The sequence below is a fragment of the Mus caroli genome, unplaced genomic scaffold (genome assembly GCF_978045245.1).
Source record: "Mus caroli unplaced genomic scaffold, Mus_caroli_1 scaffold_7, whole genome shotgun sequence".
NCBI lineage: Eukaryota > Metazoa > Chordata > Mammalia > Rodentia > Muridae > Mus > Mus caroli.
In genome coordinates, this window is record NW_028227262.1 from 2,489,615 (window position 1) to 2,514,749 (window position 25,135).

Genomic DNA, 25,135 nt, shown 5'->3' on the forward strand with positions numbered 1-25,135 from the left:
GAAGCCCAGTGGCACCGGGCACAAATTTTGTGCACTCGTACAGAATTCGGGGATTGAATTTAGGTCATCAGGCTTGGTTGCAATTACCCAATAAAGCCATCTCACTGGACCAACATCACTGTATTGATGAAATAGGACAGTTTTCCACTTAGGCTTCTCATACCTTGGTGAAGACAGATATTCTGCAATAGCTGGTTGCCACCCTGGTTAATAATCCCCACTTTGGGGCCTCTTCGCTTATAGATAGACCAACAATCCTTTCTGCCCTGTACTTCCGTTAGCTTTTAAAACCAGCGAAAACAACAAAATCACCCCCTGTCTTGAATAAGTAAGACCTCCACCTTGCTAACTGGACCATCTCCTTGGCCAAGCAATGCACTGTAAGGGGGGTTCTGATGCTTTGATTGGGAATCTGCGTGTGAACACTGAAGGTCCTCTTCCCCAATTGGTTCTTGAGTGATCAATAAAGATGCTAGCAGCCAATGACTGGGGTGAAGAGGCAGGACTTCCAGGTTCCCGCAGCAGGCTAGGAGATGCAGGAGGGGAAAGGAGATAAACCATGCCTCGGAGGGAAAGAGAGCCACCAGCCACGTGAGATCTCGGATAGAGTGGCCATTGACCACTTCTCCAACTAGGCCTTGGGTAGCAGGCCGGAGATGAAAACGCAACTAAGCTGAGGGCAGATTTAGAGGTGTTGAGCTGGGAGTGAAGGTAAGGGCACGTTAGCCACAGGACCATTGAGCTAAATAAGCTAGTGTGTGTGTGTGTGTGTGTGTGTGCGCGCGTTTCATTCACGGATCCAAGGGAACTGGTGGAGGCTGGTAGTGCGGTCCACCCAGAGCTTAAAGTGGGATAGTAGAAACTACACACTACAATCTTTACTGAATCCAGTCCATCACTTTCAGCCATGATGTCTCAAGTAGCAGCTGTCTTCTCAAAAGTAGGTCTCCAGGGACCCACTTTTCAACAAGGGAGAATTACAAACCCAAGTCCTTTTAGAGCTGCACACCCCACCCCACCCCACCCCCACACACACACACCTGTGCATCCTTCCTAACACCAGTCCTCATCTTCCTTTCTATGATGAACTGTGGGAAAATGACTGGTTCTGCCATCTTGCTCAGGACATCTCAAGCCAACCTGCTAACGCCCAAGGCTTTTGCAAACCATTATAGTGCGTGGGTGACAATCTCCTGACCTTGACCTCAACAGTACTTCAAATATGAGACTTTCATTCTTGTTACAAAGAGAACAGAAGTGCATGTGTTAGATTGGTGAGATTTGGGAAATGGCCAAGCACACTACTGGCACACACCTGTCCCCTTTTAAGTTCACATTGCTTGACTGACCCATCTGCCCAAATAGTACCTGAAGGAGCTTCCAGGAAGAAGTGGTGTTCCTGGGGTTCATCTCATCCAAACATCAAAAACTGACATTAACTCCACAGTATTTATACAAATCATACTCCTGGCAAAGTCAGAGGCCTGATCACTTTAGGAAAACATTAGATTTGTGCTGACCCTGCTTGTAAGTATTACTGTAACTTCCCTTTTCTTGAGAAGGCTGAACCAATTCTGTTTGACATGAGTCCTCTTTGGGGCCCAAGATTTCTGGGAAATCTCTTTGCGCGGTGCCAAAGTCTTGATTTAATTACCCTGACAATATGCAAACTTTTGAGGCCGTTTGCCCCTGAGACTGAAATATGGATGTTGTTTTAGATGGGTGCTTGGCTGGGAAGATTACCACTCCATCTGCAAAGAGGAGGACTTAGGAAAACATATTTTAGTGGTTCTCTCCATCTCAAGTGTTTGAGAGCTGACCTCCAAAGAAAGCTACAGGCTTTAAATCACTCTGAACACCCTGCAAATTTGAGATGTATGACTGACCCCACATCCTCACAGGAACCTACACTATGAAACTAAATTTTTCTCCACTGGGAAAAAAAAGGGATAATTATTCTAGATAGTTTTCTTAGAAAGAAATTGTTCAGACTTGAGTTTAAAAAGCAAAGATGGAGCAAGGGGCTGGGGGAGCACTTTTCTTCCTAGAGAGATTTCTTAATTCCGGCCTAAAATGTCCTATGAAAAACATTTTAGGGATGTTTTTCCCGAAGAGGATTCAGGATCGTGTTGGGTGGCATATGTTTCTCCCCTAGTGTGGACAGCCTGTACCAGCCAGACACGTTGTCATAAAAGGAGGCCTGCCAGAGGCCCTGGCATAGCTCAGGAAGAATTTTTGCCTAAAATCAATCTCTCTCTCTCTCTCTCAAAGAAAAAAAAGGCAAAGCAAGGAACCCATTCACTCTCCAATGCTATAAAATTATCACCTGAGCAGAGAGCTGTGCTTGTTTTGCCCTTTAGATGATCTTTCCTCTTTCCCCTTCCTTTTGGCCCAGAACTGTTTAGGCACATCACGCATGATCCCAGCTTGGACAACCTGACTCTCTGCCCTCTGAATCTGGCTTTGGTTAAGGAGACAAATGAGCTGGGAGGACTGGATGAAACTCTCCTCCGAGTAGTACACTCAGGAACCTGCTCCCTGCTCCTTAGACATGTGCCCTCTCTAAGACCCTGAGGCTGAGCTTGTCTGTGGAGTGTGTGACCTTAAATGAACCAGAACTATTCTCCGTTCTTTCTTACAAAGAGCCCCGATTGAAAGGCAAAGGAATTATGTGAACCCTTCAGGTAAATACTCCAACAGTCACACAAATATGCTCACCAGAAAAGAAACATAAGGGTACTCACTGTGCAAGCTTGAGGACCTGAGTTCAAGTCCCCAGCACCTGAATAAAGAGCCAAGCTTGGTCACACACATGCCTGTGACCTTAGCACTATGAGAGGCAGAGACAGGAGTTTCACTGAGGCTTGCTTGTCCTCAGAGAGAGGCTCTGCCTCAAAATAGCAGAGTCTGATAGAACAAGATTAGGTGTTCTTCTCTGACATCCACGGGTATATTATACTCTTCTGGCCTCTACAGGCACACATAGGTACATACACCTGCACTTGCATATGTGCTATATAATGTTGTCTGTATAACATACATTATACAGAGAGAAAGAGGGAGGGAGAGACAGACAGACACAGGCACAGAGAGAGAGAGAGAGAGAGAGAAAGAGAGAGAAAGAGATCCAGTCTCATGTGTTAACAAAAAAGGGATTTCCAATCCCTTCTCAAAATAAGATAGAAAGGCTGGAGAGGTGCCTCAGTGGTTAAAAATACTTTCTGCTCTTACAAAGGACCTGGGTTCCCAGAACCCATATCACATAGTTCACAGTTGCCTATAACTCCAGCTCCAGGGGCTCTGACGATGTCTCCTGGCTTCCATGGGCACATGTACAAATAATGCATACACACATACAGATAAACAAATTTTAAATAAATATTTTCAAATGGGGAGTAGAAAGGTATTTTATGAAATTAGCATAATTTCCATATTATTCAATCTCCTAGTCCACCTTTGGAGGGACAGGAAAACTGTAAATAATTTGGCTTGAAGGTAGAAGGACAAACTCAAAATAGTCAAGGTAGGAAGCTTTCAAAAGGGAGCTACAGCTTTGAGATGCAAACCACTGAAATCCCAGACTTCAAGACACCTGTGATACCAAGGGCCTCCCTGACAGTATCAGTGAGACCACAGTTCTGCCCCCACCACAGGCTCTTCTAGAGAAAGTGAACTAGTAGGCTCCCATGGCATACAGCAGAAGGGAACGGTACTCTGCATGATGGACAAGTAGTACTTCCTTCAGATCCTTCCCCTCCCTGAGCTTGGAGTGAAAGCAGAAGTCCTAATGTGCCTGGCAGGTTCACTGGTACAGGCAAATGTTCACATGATGAGATCATACAAAACTTCAGGACCATAACAGAAGACCAGACCCCATCATGTGATCTAGGAGAAGACCTCATCATGTGACCTTAGAAAACTAGAAAGATGAAGGGATGGATGAAGTCATCCTGGAGTAATGTGTTCTAGGGAGAAGAAAATCCACATCAGGAAAGCCACTGTAGCCTACCTCTATTGTGGTATTAATGTGCATGCAGACACACACACATACGCACATCACATACACACACCTATACAAACACACATCACCTACACATATATACATCACATACATACACATAACCTACACATATACACACATATGTTACATACACATACACACACATGCCTACACATCACATACACACATAACACACACACACATGTGTGTGTGTGTGTATATATATATATATATATATCAATACACACATATGCACATATCACATATACACACATACACATATCACATACACACACACATATATACCTACATACACACACACACACACACACATACACACACACTTCCTTCAGCAAAGCTTCACTTCCTAAAGGTTCCAGAACCTCCCGAGACAGCACCACCAGCCAGAAGCTACGTGTTCACGCATGACCCTGTGGGGACATTCACATTCAATTTTTCTTGGTGGGAAATAAAAACCAATGGAAAGACTGACAGTTTGAAACCTGAGACATAGAGAGAAGCCATTAGGAATAAAATAATCAATTAAAAGACTGAAATACAAGGTCACTCCTGAAAGATCGATATCTAAGAGTTCAGAATTACTCTTCTGGAAACAGGAGAGGGAGGGATGGGAAATAAACAATTTTGTAATCTCTGATGAGCCACTACATTTTTTAATTTTAGCTACTTGCAGATAATTCTCTGAATAAAATCTGAAATAACTTTCCAAGCCGTCAAAACTAGGTCAAAGGTTAATGACATCTTGAGACACTAATGGTTCCTATGATACAGAAACTGCAGCTCTTAGAACCAAAGCTATGTCCCAGGGCCCAGGGTTCCCAGCTCTCTGGCATCATGATCACAAGAACTCTGTCATCACATCCTACTAGCAGGTACCTTTTACACTTTGACTGTAGAGTATTTGGATAATGAAATGCATGACACGATTTGAGGATTCAAAGCCTTTTTAAAAATTAAAATCAGCATCTTTATTATTAGAAAGCTGCATTTATTGTATTATAGGAACATAGTGAAAATTTCCAATCTGCATTTATTTCACTCAACACTAGGGTCTTCCATTATATGTTTGTATAAAAATTGTCAATAATGGAGCAGGAAAGATGGCTCAGCTGTTAGGAGCTTGCCTCGATACCTGAGGGCCCAGGTTGGTTCCCAGCACCCACATCAGGTGGCTCATAACCATCTGTCTATAACCCCAGTTCCAGAGGATCCCATAGCTCTGGCTTCTGCAGGCACATGTGTCACTTGGATTCATATGCACATGAATACATGCAATATGGACACACATACACATGTCACACACACATACACACATTACACACATACATACATTACACACATACACACATACATACACATCACATATGCACATCACACACACATTACATAGACACATTACACAGATACATACACACACATCACATACACATATATACCTACATATACACACACACATCACATACACACATTACACACATTGCATACACATAGACACACATGACACACATACACACAAATTGTATATACATACACACCTTATGTATACTGCACATACACACCTACACATAATTAAAAATAATAAAAAATAAATCTTTAAAAGAAATTATCAATGAATGTGGTGCCATCGCTCAGGGTCAAAGCATTTGTCTAGCACGGAGCTGGGGTTCAACCCTCTCCACCATGGAGGGGAAGCAACTGAACTAAAGGTAGCACGGTAAGACTTAGCATTTCTGAGTTAAGATTACCTCTAGAAAAAATATATCTTCACAAATATAAACACTAAATATGCACTGGCATTCTACAGGAGTACTAAGCAAATAGTCCTCATAAAAATAAATTCATATTCAAAACCAGTCACTGGCATAGAAATGAAAACACGTAATGAATGGTTAAGCAAGAACGGATACATGAGCTCAGGGTGAGGCTACATCACTATATTGGCTAACCTGGAATTGCTATATAGACCATCCTGGCCTCAAAACTCAGAGATCCACATGTCTCTGCCTCCTGGGCACTGGAATTAAAGCCATTGGCCACCACACATAGCATAAATATAATTTGTAGAGAGGTAATTTTGCACAGCAGACCAATCCACAACCAATACCATCTCCCTCTGTGGTGTATCTTATGGGTAGCCCTCTCCATCTACATTGTATCCTGTGAGCACCATCTTAGTTACTTACTGTGACCAAACACCTGAAAAGAAGCAACATAAAGGAGGAGGGGCTTTGGGGGCCTAAGATTTCAGTGGATGCTCTGTTTTAGTGATAAATAGGTGGCCTCAGGAGCACGAGGCGTCTGGTGTTGCACCTGTAGTCAGGAAGCAAAGAGCAGATGGGAAGGGGACTGGGCTACAAAACCTCAAGGCCTAGAGACTCACTTCTCCCAGCGAGACTCCATCTCCTAAAGGTTCCATAGCTCTTAAAATGGTTCCAGTGCTAGGGACCAAGAGTTCAAATATGTGTACCTGTGATGACATTTCACATTCAAAACACAACAAGTCTCATGTTAAACCTCTAGGGATCATCACCGTATCTATGGATATTGATCTGATTTTAATTTTGGATTTTCAAACACTGCTTAGTGAGATAAATTTGTTCTTAACATAGTTTGTTGTATCATTCCTTAAAATTAATTACCTAGCACTTGACTACATTGTCCTAAGGGAATATATAATATGAGTAGAGGTATGGGTGGGAGTCCGGAGCAAGGCAGAAGTATCAGGGAAAGCTGCCGAGGTAGGTAGCTTCCAAAGTGCAGAGGTTTTGACATGGGGTAACTTTTTCCAAAATATAGTCAAAACCCACGTCATAGAATTATCGCGATGTTGTTGAATAAGAAATATCACCCTGGTGTCAATAATTTGTTTTCCATTTGGTTGTCACTGGGGGAGGCCCCTAGGTTTTCATCTGCCCTAGTTCTTGTTTGCTCTAGGCTTTCTGGTCTACCAAGATGCATAGGCCTCATACGTTGACTGCTACAAACATAAGCTATTCCTGCTTCCTCTGTGCCTTCCTCCTCATCAAGGAGTGTATCCCCTCAAACCACAAGCCAGAACAAACCCTTCCTCCCTGAAGTTGCTTTTCTGTCTGGTATTTGGTCATTTCAATAAGAAACATAATTAATGAACCTTATGTTAATTCTGAGGGAGGGAAAGAAAGAAAGCTAAATCTAAGTCCACTATGTAGTGGCTTTTTACCACGTGCCAGGAGTCACTACACACCCCAAAGGGGTTGATAAGGGAAGAATACTGAATGGACCAAGATGTTCTTTCAGAGTGAAGATGCCAGGGAGATGACCCAAGGTTCTGAATGGGAAACTGAGGCATAGCCCCTAATCTAAGGCCATGTGTGCTCCTTGACAGACTTAGCATTTCCCCATGGCTGTGATCCTGATTTTGCCTTCCTTTTTATTTAATCAAACCTATGACTTAAATAAGAGGTTTAAAAGTAGCAACTGGGTGGCCGTGAAACACAGAGACTCCTGACACAGAGCTCCTCACTGGTGTCTTTTTGACAGCTTTTAAGCTGAGCCTCAAATGTTGCATCTCATCAAACATGGTCCCTTCCAGCTCCAATTTCTAAATTCACATACCCGATGAAGTGTTCTCCTCCTGGAGATGATCAGGATGCGGGCTCAGTCAAATGGGAGCAGCTTGCCTTCTAGACCACAGACTTGTGGCCCACCTTGGAGGCTGAAACGAAGCTACTGTACTCGCCTCCCAGCCTCACCCAGGACCCACTAACAACACGGGCTTTCCAGCCATGGCTCCTGCAACCTGCTTGCTCTGACTGCCTCGCCGCACCCTAAGAGGCTAGGCTCTTCTGTGTGGCAGGGCTGGTGGAAAGTTGACCATCCAAGCCAAGAGCCAACACAGACAGTGCTGGATAAATGACTTGAAGTGCTTTCTCAAGGGACCCTTTCCAGGTACAGGAGCGCCTCGTAACCAGATTTGGCCAGACCTGGCAGGCCGCCTTGTTCGGGAGCACAGTAAAAATCAAACTACAGACACGGTTTGGAAAGCATAGAAAGCTCAATGCTGACATCTTATGTATTGAAACACTGTTACATAAAACTGACCACAAAGCCCCAAATTCATACTTTCCTACTTTGTGAGGCTGGTTACCACCAGGAATAAACCTGTGGAAGTGTGAGACTGACTGTGTAGCCTCAAGAGGCCTGAGTATAACGCTGAACCTCGTTCCAAACCTTGGGGGCGAGATCAATGCCCTGGCCCTTGAGAGCAGCCAGGCCCGCGGCAAGGTGAGGGAGCCGGAGCTGTGGTCTCACCACACGAGTCTGGGGGCAAACACCGGCCTGAGCCAGGGCAGACCCAATAGTCGCTTCCGGGACCCCTTTCATGTACCTCATAAAGCTCCAGACACATTGGCACAGTTCGCAGGATTTAATGAAGCGTAGGCCCTGGCTGGAGCCAAAGGGGCATTAGGGACTCAGAATGAGGCTCTTTCATACCCTGAGAGATGGTGATGCCGGAGGCCAGACCTCTGCAACTGCTTTCTGCTGAGAAACTCATCATGGAACTCTTCTGGCTTTCCTCCGCATGTCAGTGACATCCACAGCAGGTCCTCCCCACCTTTGTTTTGAAGTCGAACCCAGAATAGTTCAGACAACCCCGGGACTGGAGCTGGAAAGTGAACCTCCTGAGTCTGCGTGGGAGGGCAGTGGTGGGCATTTACATCAGGCTGAGCTCTCCACTCTGCCTGGTCCAGTCTGTACAAGTCGGCCTAGGAGAGAGTCCCCCGTGGTGCTTCTCACCCAAGACACTCTAAATGTAGACAACTTGAAGTGGTGTAGTTAGTCCCTATTGGTCCTTCCATAGGCAATGGAATACCTTGGGCTTCAGTGCACATGCTAGTAGTATGTGTCCCAGTATCAAAACCTGAAGGAGTGTTACAGGGAGGAAAGCTTTATTTGGGCTCAGAGTTTCAGAAGGCTGTCAAAACAGGGAAGACATAGTGAAGAACTCCATCCATGGCCAAAGGAGGAGAAAGAGATGTTGATCATGGCACAGGACCAGAGGAGCCGAATGTGGATCAGTCAGGGGTAGGGCTACAGCTCTCTCCAAGTCTTGCCTATCATGAAACACGAGATGCCATCTCATAAAGATCCCACTACCTCCTAAATACCATGGCCAACTGGGACCAAGCATTCAGAACAGGTGTCTTCGAGGAACAACTCAGAGTGCAACCATGGTAGTACACACTTCGGGTGTTAGACAAGATTTGTATCATCCCTAATAATGCAATAATCTTGGTTTCTTCTAAACCCAGAACATCCACATCCAGAAATCACCAAAGCATGAGAAAAGGTACCACCATAACTGTGGCTCTGTGTTTCTGCAGAGGCCTCAGCAACTCCAGACAGCTAATAAATAAATGGTCTCTTCTCCAAAGATGACCTGGAGGTGCCTGAAAGACAGGCCCTCCATATTTTAGCACCAGTGTGCTATGTCCCACTGAGAAGAGGACTTCCTACTAGCAAGTGGAACTGAGGATACACGAGGGACAGATGGATTCGTCTGGAAGGATTGCGGTCGAGATCTTGGCATCCAGAGTAGAGACCATAACAGCCACCCAAATGTGGGAATGGCTTTGGCATGGAGCGTGGATGGAAACTGGAGGGGCAGAGAGGATTCCGAGGGAAGCTTCGGTGGAATGTGGAAGTTCAGTGAGCACAGGATTTATATGACTCGGGACAGTGGCTATGGCTGAGGATTCAAGGAAACCTGGGCAAGCTCTAGAGAGAAATGGAAGAAAGGAGTTCTTACCGGAAGCAGAGCGCTTCGCTGCCACTGGCAGTCTGCTGAGAAGAAAGGTCCCTGGTTTGCTGAGTGGCCCATCTTGTAATACTGCAGCCAGGGTTAGTGTTAACCAGCTTCTTCCTAGTGACGCTAACCAGTACCAACACAGTTCAGTTCTCTTGTGGCTATGGCCAGATACTTGACATACATCTTAAAGAGAATTCACATATCTTATGCCTTCACAAGTTTCCATCCATCCATCTCTAGCTCTAATGACTCCGGGCCCTTAGCGAGCAAGGAGCACAGTGGTGGATGAGGTGGCTGTGCACTTCATGGTGGACAGGAAACAGAGAGAAAGACAAACTAGGAACCAGGTATAACCTTCAAAGCCAGGCCCTAGAGACCACATCTCCCAAAACTACACCACCTGCTGAGGCCTAAGTATTTTACAGGCGGGCAAGCCTGTGAGGGACTGTTCGCTCTCAAATCATACCAGACTGGTATGTGAAAGACTGTAATGGCTATCCTTGGTTGTCAACTTTAGTACATCTGGAATTAACCAAAATCCAAATGGCTAGGCACACCTGTGAGGGATTTTTTTTTTCTTAATTAAATTATTGAAGTGGGAAGACACACTTCTAATTCAGATCTTTGAGGTGGGAAGACCAATCTTTAATCTGGACCACACCTTCTGCTGGTAGCCTACATAAGAACATGAAGAAGGAAGTGTTTGCTCTTGCCTTGCTGGCAAGTCTATTCCTCCACCGGCACTAGATTGTACTTCTACAGAAGTCCAACGCCTACTGAAAACCAGGTGAGACTCCAGCCTCCTGGGCTGAACAACTACTGGATTCTTGGACCTTCCATCGGTGGACAGCCATTGTTGGACCAGCTGGACCACAGCCTGTAATCCATTCTAATAAATCCCCCTAATATATATTTTATATATGTGTTTATATATGAACAGATATTAACATATTCACATATATAATGAAATATGTTCATTCTGTAAGTTCTGTTTCTCTAGAGAACCTTTACTATAGAGACTGCTAGATAGAACCAGCCAGAAAGCCATTAAATACAGGTCATACATTTCAGAAAAGGACATAAAGTGGAAATCAAGAAAAATAAGGGAAACGGTGCTCACAGTAAAAATACGCTCTACAGGTTTATGGTTCAGGCCATGAGTTCATTCAATTAAATAATAGAACTCTCGAAAATTTAAATACATTTTCTCCCTCATCAAAAGTTTACAGTTTAAAAGGGCATGTTTAAATTTGTTATGCATGTTTTCTAGTGCAGTAAACTCCAAAAGGAGTCACAAAAGACCCATACCAGTTATTAAGCAATGGTGGTTGAAAAACCCTCAGCTGTGACTGGAAAGCACAGAAAAGATAAAACAAAAAGCCACAGACTCAAGACTTCTGTGACACAAAAAGCAGGGTGAGAAAAAGCACTCAGATGCAAACCTGATTGACATGGAGAAAGGAGATGATTCAGAGGTCAGAGTGCCCAGAGATCGGTGTCCAGAGGTCAGAGTGCTCAGAGGTCAGAGTGCCCAGAGGTCAGAGTGTCCAGAGGTCAGAGTGCTCAGAGGTCAGAGTGTCCTGAGGTCAGAGTGCCCAGAGGTCAGAGTGTCCTGAGGTCAAAGTGCTCAGAGATCAGAGTGCCCAGAGGTCAGAGTGCCCAGGAGGCAGAGGCAAGGGTGATGCTAAGGCCCTCCCCAGGGCTGTGGCAGTCCCAAGGAAAGCCAACATTCACCCCCACTGAGTTTCAGAGCTGCCTGAGGTTCTATCTGCTGCCTGACCCCCATATTTTGAGCAGGAGCCGCTAGGGACATTATACAGGAGGGAAACAACTTGCCTTTGTGGCTCATGGGTTACAGATGGAGAGGAATGATGGGAGCAAGACAGGATAATAGAATACACATAGATAGAACAAAAGCAGGGGGGAACTGTGCAGAGCCCACAGCAAAGCTGGTGAGGGATGAATAAGAACTAAACCAAAAATAAAATGCCAACATGAGACCTATTTCTTTGAATTCAAACAAAATTTATTAGAAATAGGTGGGGCAGGGAGATGGTTCTGTTACCAAAGCACTTGCCACCCAAACATAAGGTCTGAGTTTGGTCCCCACAACACACATTTAAAAGTCTGGATATGGTGGCACAAGCTTGTAATCCCAGTATCAAGAAGGTGGGGACAACAGCATCCCTGGTGCTAAAGGACCAGTTAGGCTAGCCTTCTTGGCAGGTTTCAGGCCAGTAAGAGACCCTGTCAGAGAGAGAGAGAGAGAGAGAGAGAGAGAGAGAGAGAGAGAGAGAGAGAGAGAGAGAGAGAGAGAGAGAGAGAGAGAGAGAGAAAGAGAAAGAGATTCACCTAAGCAACAACCCCCAAAGTTGTTCTCTGGCTTTGTGATGGCTAATCTTGGTGTCAACTTGACCATATCTGGAATTAACTAAGACCTAGGCAGTTAGGCATACCTGTGAGGGATCTTTCTTCGCTAGATTATTTAAGGTTATAAAACCCACCCTATATATGGGCACATCTTCTGGTGGCAGCCCAGTAAGGAGGGAAGCTTACACTTTTTGCCTGCTTTCCCTTACTCTCACTGGCAAGTTCATCCACTCTGCTGCTGAAGCATTCCTTCCCTGATGTTAGATGATACTTCCTCCAACACAGATGAAAGCTGGCAATCCTAGGACATGCCTGATACTCTAGCACTGGATGGGATTATTGAGACATCCTATCTCATGGACTGAACAATTAACAGATCTCTGGCCTTTCCATCAGGAGACAGCCATTGTTGAACTACCCAAACCATATCCCGAAAGCACTCTAATAAGTGTGTGTGTGTGTGTGTGTGTGTGTGTGTGTGTTTCATTCTATCAGTTCTGTTCCTTTAGAGTACCCTAACTAATATATACACACATGGAACCATCTCCCACTCCTGATACAGACACTGTGGAGGTGTTAGAGAGAACATTTCCAGGTGAGCCCATCTGTATACAGATTTAACTTGGATAACAACATCCTAGACTTTGAGGAAGAATTATAATGAGGTGAGATTTAGGGTAATGTTATGAAGGACTGCATGCATTTTTCATGTAGATGGGATGTAAAGATTAGGGTATAAAGTCGGACTGTGATTGCTAACCAAGATGCCTGTTAGATTCTCACCCTCCTCTGTCCCCTATTACAATGTGCCAGAAGCAATCAGTGTGACCAGCCCTGCCATTGTCAAGGCTGGAGCATAAGGATACCGTGAATCAATCTGTTCTCTCTCAGACTGACTTCCTACTGCTGTAGGAAGCAGCAGGCACACCATGATCCACACTGTTGAGAGGATCTACATAGTGAGAAATCAAAGGCCATCCCCAACAGCCAACATGGAGTCTGGAGGTGGAGCCTCTTCCCAGGTTCAGACTTCATACAACTACAGCACTGCCAAACAAAGAAAACTTCCCCAAGAGACACCGAGCCAGAACATCCAACAAAGTTGCTCCTGGGTTCCCACCCCTCATGAAGAATATAAGTAACAAACATTCGTTTACTGACATGGTGAGGTTTAAAGTGAGTTTAAGGTAAGTCATTACTAGCAATAAAGATACATAAGCAGTAAAGACAGCTCAATCAAATTGTGTGTGTGTGTGTGTGTGTGTGTGTGTGTGTGTGTGCATGTCTCTGTACATGTGCCATTTTGAGGTATGCACATGAGTCCAGATGAAAACTAAAGGTCATGTCAGATGTCTTCCTTATTCAATCTCTGCTTTGTGTTTTTGAGACAAGCTCACTGGTTGGGCTATACTGGCTGATGAGAAAGCTCTGGGGTCCTCCTGTCTCTGGTCCCTGGCACTCATACACAGGAATGCAGCTGCACTCAGCTTTTACTTGGGTGACAGGGATGCAAACTCAGGTATGCATGCTTGCACAGCAAGCACTTGGCCAACTAGATCATCCAGCAGGCCCCAGAAACATTCCTCTTGGTATTTCAACAGTGTAATAAAAATAACAGCCATCTATTCTGGTAAAGGTATATACAGTCAGGTATTGCTCATGGGTGGGACATAATCTAAGAAACAGCATCAGAGGGGTTTTCCCTCCTATGAATATCAGAGAGCATCCTCACATAAACTCAGATGGCTTCAGCATCTCGAGGCAATATGATCTTATGGGAGGCCTGTCATTGACTGAACGGAATACTGCATTTATTATCTAATGGCATGAAGTACAATCATCAAGACTTGGTCACTGGGTGTCACTCACTCTGTGTCTGTAAGAGACATAAACACCAACAAATGATTTCTAGAATCAAGCTATTATTCCCAGAAAAAGATAGCCATTTGTGACCCGTTGGTTTTCAAGGAAATACTTAACACTGTGCAAAGAGAAAACTTACTGATACAGATTTGGTGACAAAACTATTGAGGGTGATAAAGCTGTTACTTTCCTGGTTGCTGTGAGATCATTCCTAACAAGAGCTGCTTAAGGGGGGATGGGTTTATCTGGACTCCACGGTATGGAGGGATGGTGCCCACCAAGTCCATCATGGTGGTATTGGGGTGGGAACCGTTATGACTCACATCTTGATGGAACGAGAAGCAGGAAGAACGAGAGGAGGGGGCAAGGAAGGCTCTAAATCTCAAAGGCTTGCCTGTGCAACCTTCCCGAGCAGCGACACCAGCCAAGGACCAGTGTTTCAGCGCGTGAACCTGTTGGGGGAAATTTCACACTCGAGCCACAAAGGGCGGGGAAGTAATGTGCATTTCCATGATCCTCAGATCCGGAGTCGGGTGGGAACTGGGTTTAATCAACCCACGGCCTCAGAAGGCAAAACAGGGCTTTTGGATCACAGTAGGTTAAACAGTGGGTCCCCAGACTGGAGAAGGTTTTCAGGCCTAGTAGGACGGGAGGAAGTTGGGTGGAGCCGGGAAGAGGAGGGATACTGCAAGAGCCTAAAGAGAGTGAGATTCTGAGTCACCGTTTCCACACAGTGAGGATAGAGGAGGCATCTCCACAGCGTCTGCCTGACAAAACGCTGGACCAGGCTGGGACTAAATAAAGCAACAGGAAAGGGAGGGTCTTGTCGGCAGCACTCTGTTCAGTGGGATGTTTTGACTACAGTTCAGCTCTAGCACTCCTTGCTGAGAACTTGACTAGAATTGGTATGCACAGTCTGCATACATCCTCCAAGGGGATTTTTTCTTTTAATTTCAGAAACCCCCATCTCCTGCCTCATTCTGACCACATTAGAACCTGGCATCGTGGGACTGGGCTAGGTTTGACCCCGTCTCTGGAATAGTTGAGATGTCTCTCCTGTTCATTTTTCTCTTTCTCTCTCTTACTTCTCGGTGTGGAGCCAGCGAGAGGAGCCAGGTGGAAACTAAGGCTCTCTGTTTATGACTGAACAGGTACACCACAGACAGCAGTGCCAGTGTTCTGCCCATGGCCTCCCACACACCCAGACTGCCCCAAGTCCCACCTGGAAGGACCAGGCCCTGGTAGCCAGGACGATGGTCCCACGTCTGGACTGATTGAAACCAGGCTTATTTGCTTAAGAACAACATTCGAATAGAGGTCCCTCAGAAACTCACATTTCCATATTGACTGGGGATTTTTGTTTATTACAAATGAGGTTAAGAAACCATTCTGTATAGTGGCTAAATGAAAAATCAACATGTGTTCAGAGAGCCCAGCAGCAACTGTGATAATAACTGCATTCTTACATGGCAGAACCTTCCCTTGAAGGCACCAGGGGGCAGCGGGGTCATCATCCCCAATCTCTCCAGTGAGAGAATGTGTTGCAGACGGGCAACTTAACTGCAGGTGGCCACTAACAGAGGGTGCCTGTGCTCTTCCCGTGTTGCTGGAGCTTTAAATGTGTATATATTATTTCAATGTATCTGACAGGAGGCGGCAAGAAAGCAGTTCTATTTCTTGCTATCATTTTTATCATGCGTATGTGTTTAGCATGTATACATGTTGGTCAGAGGATCATTTGGGGAAGTTGCTTCTCTCTCTCTACCCTGTGGGTCTGTCCATCATCAGGCTTGGTGGGAAGCACTCCCATAAAGCCATCTCACTGTCCCTATGATTTTTGTTGTTTGTTTTTGAGATGGGAATCTCATGTCGCCCAGGCTAGCCTCCAACTCACTTTTCATAGCCAAGGATGACCCTGAACTTCTGATCTTCTTGCCTCCACCTCCCAAGTTCTAGGATCACAAGACTGCTCCACCAAGTCCGGTTTATTCGGAACCTTAACCTAGGGCCTCACACGTGGCAGGCAAGCTCTCCTCCAACTGTGGTCCAGTTCTAACCACAGTTACACTGGGAAGGAGGAGTTGCATTTTTAAAATATGTTTTCATATAAGCATTCAGCTATTCTAGAAAGTCCCGGGCCATCTCTAGAGCCTGACTTCTCACTCTCTACGTTGCTTGGCTCTGACCCTGTTGTCAGATGGAAGACTTCATAGCCACTGGCTACTATGTGCTCAGTGGCTGTCTCCCAAAGGCAGCGGTATGGGCATTTCAAGAATATATTATCTTTGTAGTCTATCAGCCAGACTAGGACAGTGCTGAGCATGAAGGGGGTGGGTGGGGTACCTGATTGCATTAACTAAGACTTTCACCACAGTGTACCCTCAGTCCTTTGCACTTGTAGATTCCACATTCATCTATCACTACAAATAAAAAAGATCCTAAATAAAAATTATTCATCTCTACTGAACCTGTATATACTCTTCCTTATCCCACCCTACCCTTAGATGAAAGAGTAACAACTGAGTATCTCCACACTACCCCGAGATGACAGTGTAATGAGTGTGCATCTCCTTCCTTCTTTGGGGGTCACTAGCATCTAGAGATGGTTTAAATTATTCAGGAGGATATGTGCAGGTTCTAAGACATTTTACTCACAAACCTGAGAGTCCGAGGACTGTGTGATGTGGCAGGGATCTCCTTGGATACCATGGGTTGACAGAAGAATCTAGTGTCCTGAAAAAGACAAGCATCACTGCTTCCTGTCATGCGTACAAACCAGATTTAAAATCAGACAAAAATGTTGAGTGTAGGTGATTACAGAAGAACAAGGGAACTGGGGGTGGGGGTGGGGGGGGGGCTATGACCAAAGCCCATGTGCTTATGTGGAAATGTCACAGTAAGACCTGTTGATAAAGCACAGTTAATAATTGTAAATTCAACATCTCTTCTTCAGAAAATAAAAGAGTACCTCTAATTTGTGAGTTTGATGCTTGCTCAAATCATAAGTCAAATTTACATAATGGGAATTCACCACCAGCACAGAAACAGCAATGACTTACAGCTATGACTGTGGCTGCCATTATTACGAAAATGTCTAATGTTTAGGGAAAGTGTTAAGGCCCCACTGAAGTTGCTCTTCATGGCTGGTGAGCATCCCTGACGTTCCAGTGGCAAGGGCAGATGATGTTGGAGTAGCAAGGGCAGATGATGTTGGAGTGGCAAGGGCAGATGATGTTGGAGTGGCAAGGGCAGATGATGTTGGAGTGGCAAGGGCAGATGATGTTGGAGTGGCAAGGGCAGATGATGTTGGAGTGGCAAGGGCAGATGATGTTGGAGTGGCAAGGGCAGATGATGGAGAGCACTTTCAGAGCAACCCAAAAGTTCAGCTCCCTCCAAGCTGAACAGCAGTTTCCAGGTCTCCGTAGCAATTCGCAACTTTCCCCAGAACATGTGTGTTACCTTGGCCGCACCACATGTCCATACACAAACACCACACATCTAGGGAAGACTAACAGTAAATAGCACAACCTGACTCAAAGCAAAGCTTGAGCAGTCCCAGCTGGGGCAGCCTTGTCTGGACCAGTGTAGATGACTAAGGAGCCCCAGGAAGGTGAATCACACAGAGTTGATCTGTCCTGTGACTCAAGGCTGAGCTCATGCACCCAGGTGGTGTTGTGGACGCATGCTCCAGAGGTATCAAGTGCCTCCAAACAGAGGAACCAAGGAAACAACGCCACCTCACCTCCGCTCCAAAACCGCGCTCTCACCCACAGTAGTTAGTTCATTTCACTGCACTCCGGATACTATCCAGTTTTACGAGTAGAGAAACTGAGGCTGGGAGAGCTTGCCAATGTCCACAGCCAAGTTTGTTCATGACCAGAGAGGAATATCTAGACCATCACAGTACCACTTGGCCAGAGCTGCAAATGGGGATTTACATCGTCTGAAGCATTTGGTTGGGCTCTCCTTGCATGATTCTTATGGTTTCTGTTCATCTGTGTAAGATTTCTGGTGGTAACAGAGCTTTTCAGTGCTTTGTTTCCTCAGTTCTATCCTGGGCAAGTTTTAGGTCAGCTCAATTAAATGCAAAGGCTGTTAGGGCATCAATGAATTTGTTTGTAAGAGGGTTTCCAGAGAGGATTAACTGAGAAACAGAAAAAAAAATAGCTAAAATTAATCCTGTTAATGTAGGTGAACATCCCACAGGCTGGGGTGGGGTTCTGGTCAAAAACAAAAACAAAACAAAACAAATGAGAGAGAGAGAGATCCTGAGACAGGCAAAGTCAGCCTCACGTTCCTGCTAGCTGTTGTGATGAAGCCACATCATATCCTTAAACTGCTTCTTCGGAATATTTATCAGACAGACAGACAGACAGAAAAAGAAAAAGAAAAAGAAAAAGAAAGAGAGAAAGAGAAAGAAAAGGGGTATGACAGGAAAGGCGGGGGAGGAGGAGGAGAAGGAGGAGGAAGAACAGAAGGATTCATATACATCTATCTATTCTCAAACTGGAAAACATCCTGAACCTAGTTTTATAGAGAGCACACTATTTTTCTGGCACACACGACTCTAAAGGAATGAGCTATGTTCATTCCAGCCACAAAAGCAGTCATAAGTAGTCGAGATTCTCTGGGTCTCTCAAACACCCCCCCCCCCCGAGGAATGACGGAGCCACAGTCGACCACACATGGCCACTGTGGCTAGGAGGCTGGAATTTGCTGGCCAGCTCCTCAACCAAGGTTTAGCGTAAGCGTCCCAAGACAGGCACAAGGTTTGCAGTTCAGATTTTTACCGCTAGGTGGCCGAGAATACTGGCGATACCGTTTAAAGGCTTTCTGGAGCGCTAGCAGGTTTTCCCCGGAGCTGATCCACTTCAAAGTTTATAAAGTTACAATTTTAGGTAGGAACTGTGAGCACCACAGAAACAGGCTTTGATATTTAAGATGAGTGAGAGAATATTAAGCCAACGTAGTAAAACAAAAGTTTATAACACAAAATCCCACTTCATTGTGGTATTTTGTAAAAGCAAACTCCTATTTTTAAAAGAGGCTATAACTGGTCTGATGGGGCAAACAGACGTTTTCTGGTGACAGTGCTTCGATGTCTGTCTCACTCGGATCCAGTGTCTGCTGACTGCTGCCAAGTTATCTCCGTTTCTCTTTTTCTGACGTTTAAGAGGAAAACTAATTTTTTCTCTCTCCCACATTCTTTTCTTTCTTTCTTTCTTTCTCTCTCTCTTTCTTTCTTTCTTTCTTTCTTTCTTTCTTTCTTTCTTTCTTTCTTTCTTTCTTTCTTTTTCCTTGTATTCGTGAGGAAATGGTCAAGCCCTAAATGTGGCAGAGATCAGAATCACTGGCAGCCTCTCCTTCCACAGATCCTGAGACAGCCTTACCTTGAAGGCCCTTCTTACTGGCCTGAGACTGCTGGGAACTGTGTCCAGGAGAATGGAGGCTGATTTGTTCTGCCTGGGTGACTGTTCCCAGTGACCCATCCCCCCCTTGGCCAATCATGAGCAACTTCTTTCTCCAAGAAATCCTTTTCTACTCTAACCCCTGACTTTTTAATCCCTGAACCAGAATAAACTATAACAATAATAATACTTTGGGGGTACAGCTAGGGATAGGGTTCTTATCCAACATACATGAAGTCTGGGTTCCATGCAGGAGGTGACCTAAACCAGTCAGGAGACTCAAAGTAGACACACTTGCATGTCCTCAAGCACCCCTTTGGGTGTACCTTCCAACCACTTGCTTGGACTTTTGTGCCCTTGTGAGCCCTGGGTGCTAAGAGAATCATTTAATCCCAGTGTTCTGGGCTCTGTCAAACCCAAATCTTCATTTTTACTGTATCCTGTGATGGCCACTTGTGGAATTGGAGACCAAGTGTATAAGAAAAGATCTTCCTATTCTTCTGCTAAGAAGTAAATGTGCTTTAGGGAGAGGAGCGCCCTCTTGCAGTGACGAAGGATCATGAGCCAGCTTGGGTGACACAGCAAGACTCTACCTCAAAAAGACAAAAAAAAAAAAAATTTAAAGGAGTTAGAGGATAACCTGACAGGGATGTGACCATTATAAAGGACTGACAAAAGAAAAAGAATATCGGGAAGCGCCGCGGCGCCGCTGTGGAGCTTCCTGCGGCGGAGGGCGCTGGAGCCAGTGCAGCGGCCAACAGCAGCCACGCGGGCGGCGCCTCCCGGAGCGGCCCGCCCCACGCGAGAGATAACAAGTTGTGCTAGTACATCTGTATAAATAATTCCTGAAGTCTCAGTGTAACATGGACATTAACAGTGATGACATTGAAATGCAGATGCTTGGAAATTAAGTACTAGTGGAAACACTTCAAAAGAGAGGCGTTTAAGAGGTTCTAGTATTCTCCGAGGCTGAAGCTGAGAGTCTGAAAGCCTGAAGCTGAAACTCAATTGTAGATCATAGCTCCATCTCCTTCAGAATATAAAGAAAAGAAATAATATTTCCACAATGATAGATCTTTGGTTGTACAGGTTTCCCCATGAGTGGATCATGATGACTGTATGGTAGGGTCTTGCCATAGTATGGCTGCTTCCCGATCTACTTGTGTTACAAGATCAACAGTGGGGTTAAACGGCTTGGATGAATCTTTTTGTGGTAGAACTTTAAGGAATCGTAGCATTGCTCACCCAGAAGAAATCTCTTCTCATTCTCAAGTACAATCAAGATCACCAAAGAAGAGAGCAGAGCCTGGGCCAACTCAGAAAGGAACCAATAATGGAAGAACCTCTGATGTAAAACAGCAGAGCGCTGGAGACTCATGGGTAAGCCCTAGGAAAAGAAGACTTTCTTCTTCGGAAAAGGATGACCTGGAAGGCAGACCCTAGAGAGTTGTGAGAGAAGGCAGACAGAGCCAGCACCGCCAGTCTTTAAGAACATTAAACGCTGTCTTAGAGCTGAAGCCACAAATAGTTCAGAAGAAGATTCGCCTGTAAAACCAGACAAGGAGCCAGTAGAACACAGGAGGATAGTAGTGGACCATGATGCAGACTTTCAAGGGGCTAAACGAGCTTGTCGATGTCTTATATTGGATGATTGTGAGAAAAGGGAAGTTAAAAAGGTGAATGTCGGTGAGGAAGGGCCACTAAATGCTGCAGTAGTAGAAGAAATGACAGGCTATTTGACTGTCAATGGTGTTGATGACAGTGACTCAGCTGTTATAAACTGTGATGACTGTCAGCCTGACGGGAACACTAAACAAAATACGCCTGGTTCCTGTGTGCTGCAGTACCTGGAGATGGGGATTCGGAGACCCAGACCTCAGTGTTCTGTGGTAGTAGGAAGGAGGACAGTTGTATAGACCATTTTGTGCCTTGCACAAAGTCTGATGTGCAAGTCAAGTTGGAGGACCACAAACTAGTAACTGCCTGCCTACCTGTGGAACGACGAAATTAGCTGACTGCTGAGTCAGCTTCAGGCCCTGTTTCTGAAATTTAGTCATCCTTAAGAGATTCTGAGGGGGCTGGTGAGATGGCTCAGTGGGTAAGAGCACCCGACTGCTCTTCCAAAGGTCCAGAGTTCAAATCCCAGCAACCACATGGTGGCTCACAACCATCCGCAACGAGATCTGGCGCCCTCTTCTGGAGTGTCTGAAGACAGCTACAGTGTACTTACATATAATAAATAAATAAAAATCTAAAAAAAAAAAAAAAAAAAAAAAGAGATTCTGAGGAAGAAGTAGATGTGGTGGGAGATAGCAGTGCCTCCAAAGAGCAGTGTAATGAGAATAGCAGTAACCTCATGGACATGGGTTCTGAACGCATGCCAGTCTGGAGAGCCAGAGCTGTCCTCTATCCTAGACTGTGTTTCAGCTCAGATGACATCTTTATCAGAACCTCAGTAACTTCGGTACACCCTGAGAACTTCACCTCGGAGGGCGGCCCTGGCCAGAGGTAGTCCCACTAAAACCACATCTCCTTACAGAGAAAATGGACAATTGGAGGAGACTAATCTCAGTCCCCAGGAAACAAACACGACCGTTAGTGATAATGTGAGTGAGTCTCCAACAGATCCTGCCAAAGTTCCTCAAGATGGAAAGGTTCTATGTTGTGACTCTGAAAACTATGGAAGTGAAGGACTAAGTAAGCCACCCTCAGAGGCCAGAGTGAATATTGGACATTTGCCATCTGCCAAAGAGAGTGCCAGTCAGCACACTGCCGAAGAGGAAGATGATGACCCTGATGTTTATTACTTTGAATCAGATCATGTGGCACTGAAACACAACAAAGATTACCAGAGGCTGCTACAGACCATTGCTGTACTTGAGGCCCAGTGCTTTCAAGCCGTGCAAGACCTGGAAAGCTTAGGCCAACACCAGAGAGAAGCACTAAAAAACCCTATTGGATTTGTGGAGAAACTTCAGAAGAAGGCTGACATAGGGCTTCCATACCCACAGAGAGTTGTTCAGTTACCTGAGATCATGTGGGACCAGTACACCAATAGCCTTGGGAGCTTTGAAAGAGAATTTAAACACTGCAAAAGACACACTAGGAGCGTTAAGTTAATTTCTGATAAAGTGGGGTTGCCTGCTAGACCAAAAAGTCCTTTAGATCCTAAGAAGGATGGAGAATCCCTTTCATACTCCATGTTGCCTTTGAGTGATGGTCCAGAGGCTCCCATAATCGTCCTCAGACAGGTTGCCAGTCGTGTACAGAAGTATTTCATAAAGCTAACAAAAGCCGGTTCCAGGCAGAACACCTAACTTATATATATACTCCAGAAAGTCCTCAACAAGCAGGCGACAGCACCCCCTTAATAAACACCTCTTTAAACCTTCCACTTTCATGACTTCACATGAGCCACCAGTGTACATGGATGAAGATGATGACCGGTCCTGTCTCCATAGCCACATGAGCACTGCTGCTGAGGAGGCCTCAGATGAAGAAAGCATTCCTATCATATATCGGAGTTTACCTGAATATAAAGAACTATTACAGTTTAAAAAGTTAAAAAAGCAGAAACTTCAACAAATGCAAGCAGAAAGTGGGTTTGTGCAGCATGTAGGCTTTAAGTGTGATAACTGTGGTGTGGAACCTATCCAAGGAGTCCAGTGGCACTGCCAGGACTGTCCTCCAGAAATGTCTTTGGATTTCTGTGAGTTTTGTTCAGATTGCCCACATGAAACAGATATTCACAAGGAAGACCACCAGTTAGAACCTGTTTATAAGTCAGAGACATTCTTAGACAGAGATTACTGTGTGTCCCAGGGCACCAGTTATAGTTATCTGGACCCCAACTATTTCCCAGCCAACAGATGACATGGGAAAGTGTCGTCTGCACTAGTCTTCGTCAACACGCAGCATGGTTAATGGTGTGCACGGTTTGGACACTCACAGCATGAGAGCTCCCCAAGTGTTCTCGTCCAGTACAGCTCTGCACTGTGTGGCTGTAGATCAGCAGCTGAACATTCCTGGTGAGCCAAGAGGTTCCCTGGTGAGATTTTCACCACTAACCTAAAGCCTTGTAGGTGGTGATGTTAAATGGGTGAAGTGGAAACAAGAGCACGTATTAATGCCAGAGTCAATTCCAAAGGTTTTAAAGACCTCGGTCATAAATATGATAATGAAAGACAAAGTATTTATATTAAATCAGTTTAGTAGCTTTCAGTTTTGTGAAGATAGTTTTCAGCGCAGAAACAGACTTATATGTGGGAAGCCACATGTGCCGTTGCAGAGTGGCACAGGCTTCTGCTGGCCACCACGCATACATAGGCAGTAAAGTTTTTTTTTGCCAAGATGAGGTTTTGAGAATTAACCAAAGTTAACCAATCAGATGAGAGAGAAGTTAACCAATCAGATGAGAGAGAAATTAACCAATCAGATGTAGGCATGCAAATGAGGTGGTAAGCATCAACCAAGCACAACCAATCCGGGTGTGAGACACACCTCTCCTAGGCCTATATAAAGCAACACCAGTTCTGGGCTCAGGGTCTATTCGCCTCTATAATCAAGCTCTCCCAATAAACGTGTGCAGAAGGATCCTGTTGCAGCGTCGTTCTTGCTGGTCAAGTCGGACGCGTGCAAGACTTATAGATGAAGTTTTAACCAGTGTTGGTGTTTGCTTCTAGGATGTATACTCTGAAAGAACTCACTGTCTGGTGGTCACTGATGGCCTGGTAGACTAGAGCTGCTTAACGGTTTGATACCTAACTTTTAATCATGGTGAACTGTCCTTACCAAGAGCAAAGCAAGACCTAGCTGTGGCTTTGCTTCTGTAACCAGCTCATGGGGTGTGAATGTCATGAAGTTGTCTCGCTGATATATTTTTGATGTCATGTTATATGAGATGATCATGTGATGTGTACAGACTATGTTGAGAAGTGCCAGTGGTAGTAACTGCAAGGTCTGACTCACGCCATTAATCCCTCTAAAGTACACAGCCTTCTGCCTCTGTGTGGAGTTGTCAGTACAGCTCGTCAAAGAAAACTAATAGAAAAATCATATAGATGGTGATAATTTTCCCTCTTTTGTAGTCTGCACAAGATCCATAAAAGATTGTATTTTTATTACTATTTAACGAGTGATTAAATGTAGTCTGCACAGTGAGCAAGAGTTCACAATTCTTTTTATACTGCTGGATTTTGTTGTGCATCATTTAAAACATTTTGTATGTTTCTTATCTGTGCATACAGTATGTTCTTGAATAATGTTCATTTGTCAGGAGAACTGTGAGAAATAAACGATGTGGATATGTTTGTTTATATCATTAAAAAAAAAGAAAAAGAAAAAGAATATCATGCCGAGTTACCCAGACACCCACCGGCAACCTTGTCATCAGTAATGGAGAGGATACTACCACAGTAAGCAATGCTTGACAAAATCCTTTTAAATGATTTGTTTATTGTGTATGTATGGGGGATGTGTGCACCATGGTGCAAGTGCAGACATTGTCAGGCTACAACTTGTAGGGACTGAGTTTTCTCCTCCCACCCTCTGGGTCCCAGGGATTGAACTCAAGTTGTCAGGCTCAGGACCAAGGGAGTTTACTGGCCAAGCCATCATCTCCCAGACTCCTGGCAAAATCTTGAATGCAACAAAGTATAAACTTTTCCTGATTTCCTGCACAGTAGT

The 25,135-nt window shown here is 44.9% G+C and overlaps 1 pseudogene; it reads left to right on the plus strand.

Moving 5' to 3' along the window:
• The first annotated feature begins 20,371 nt into the window (after window positions 1–20,371).
• On the plus strand, window positions 20,372–23,323 carry LOC110296885 (ZZ-type zinc finger-containing protein 3-like; annotated as a pseudogene).
• Window positions 23,324–25,135: the final 1,812 nt, after the last annotated feature.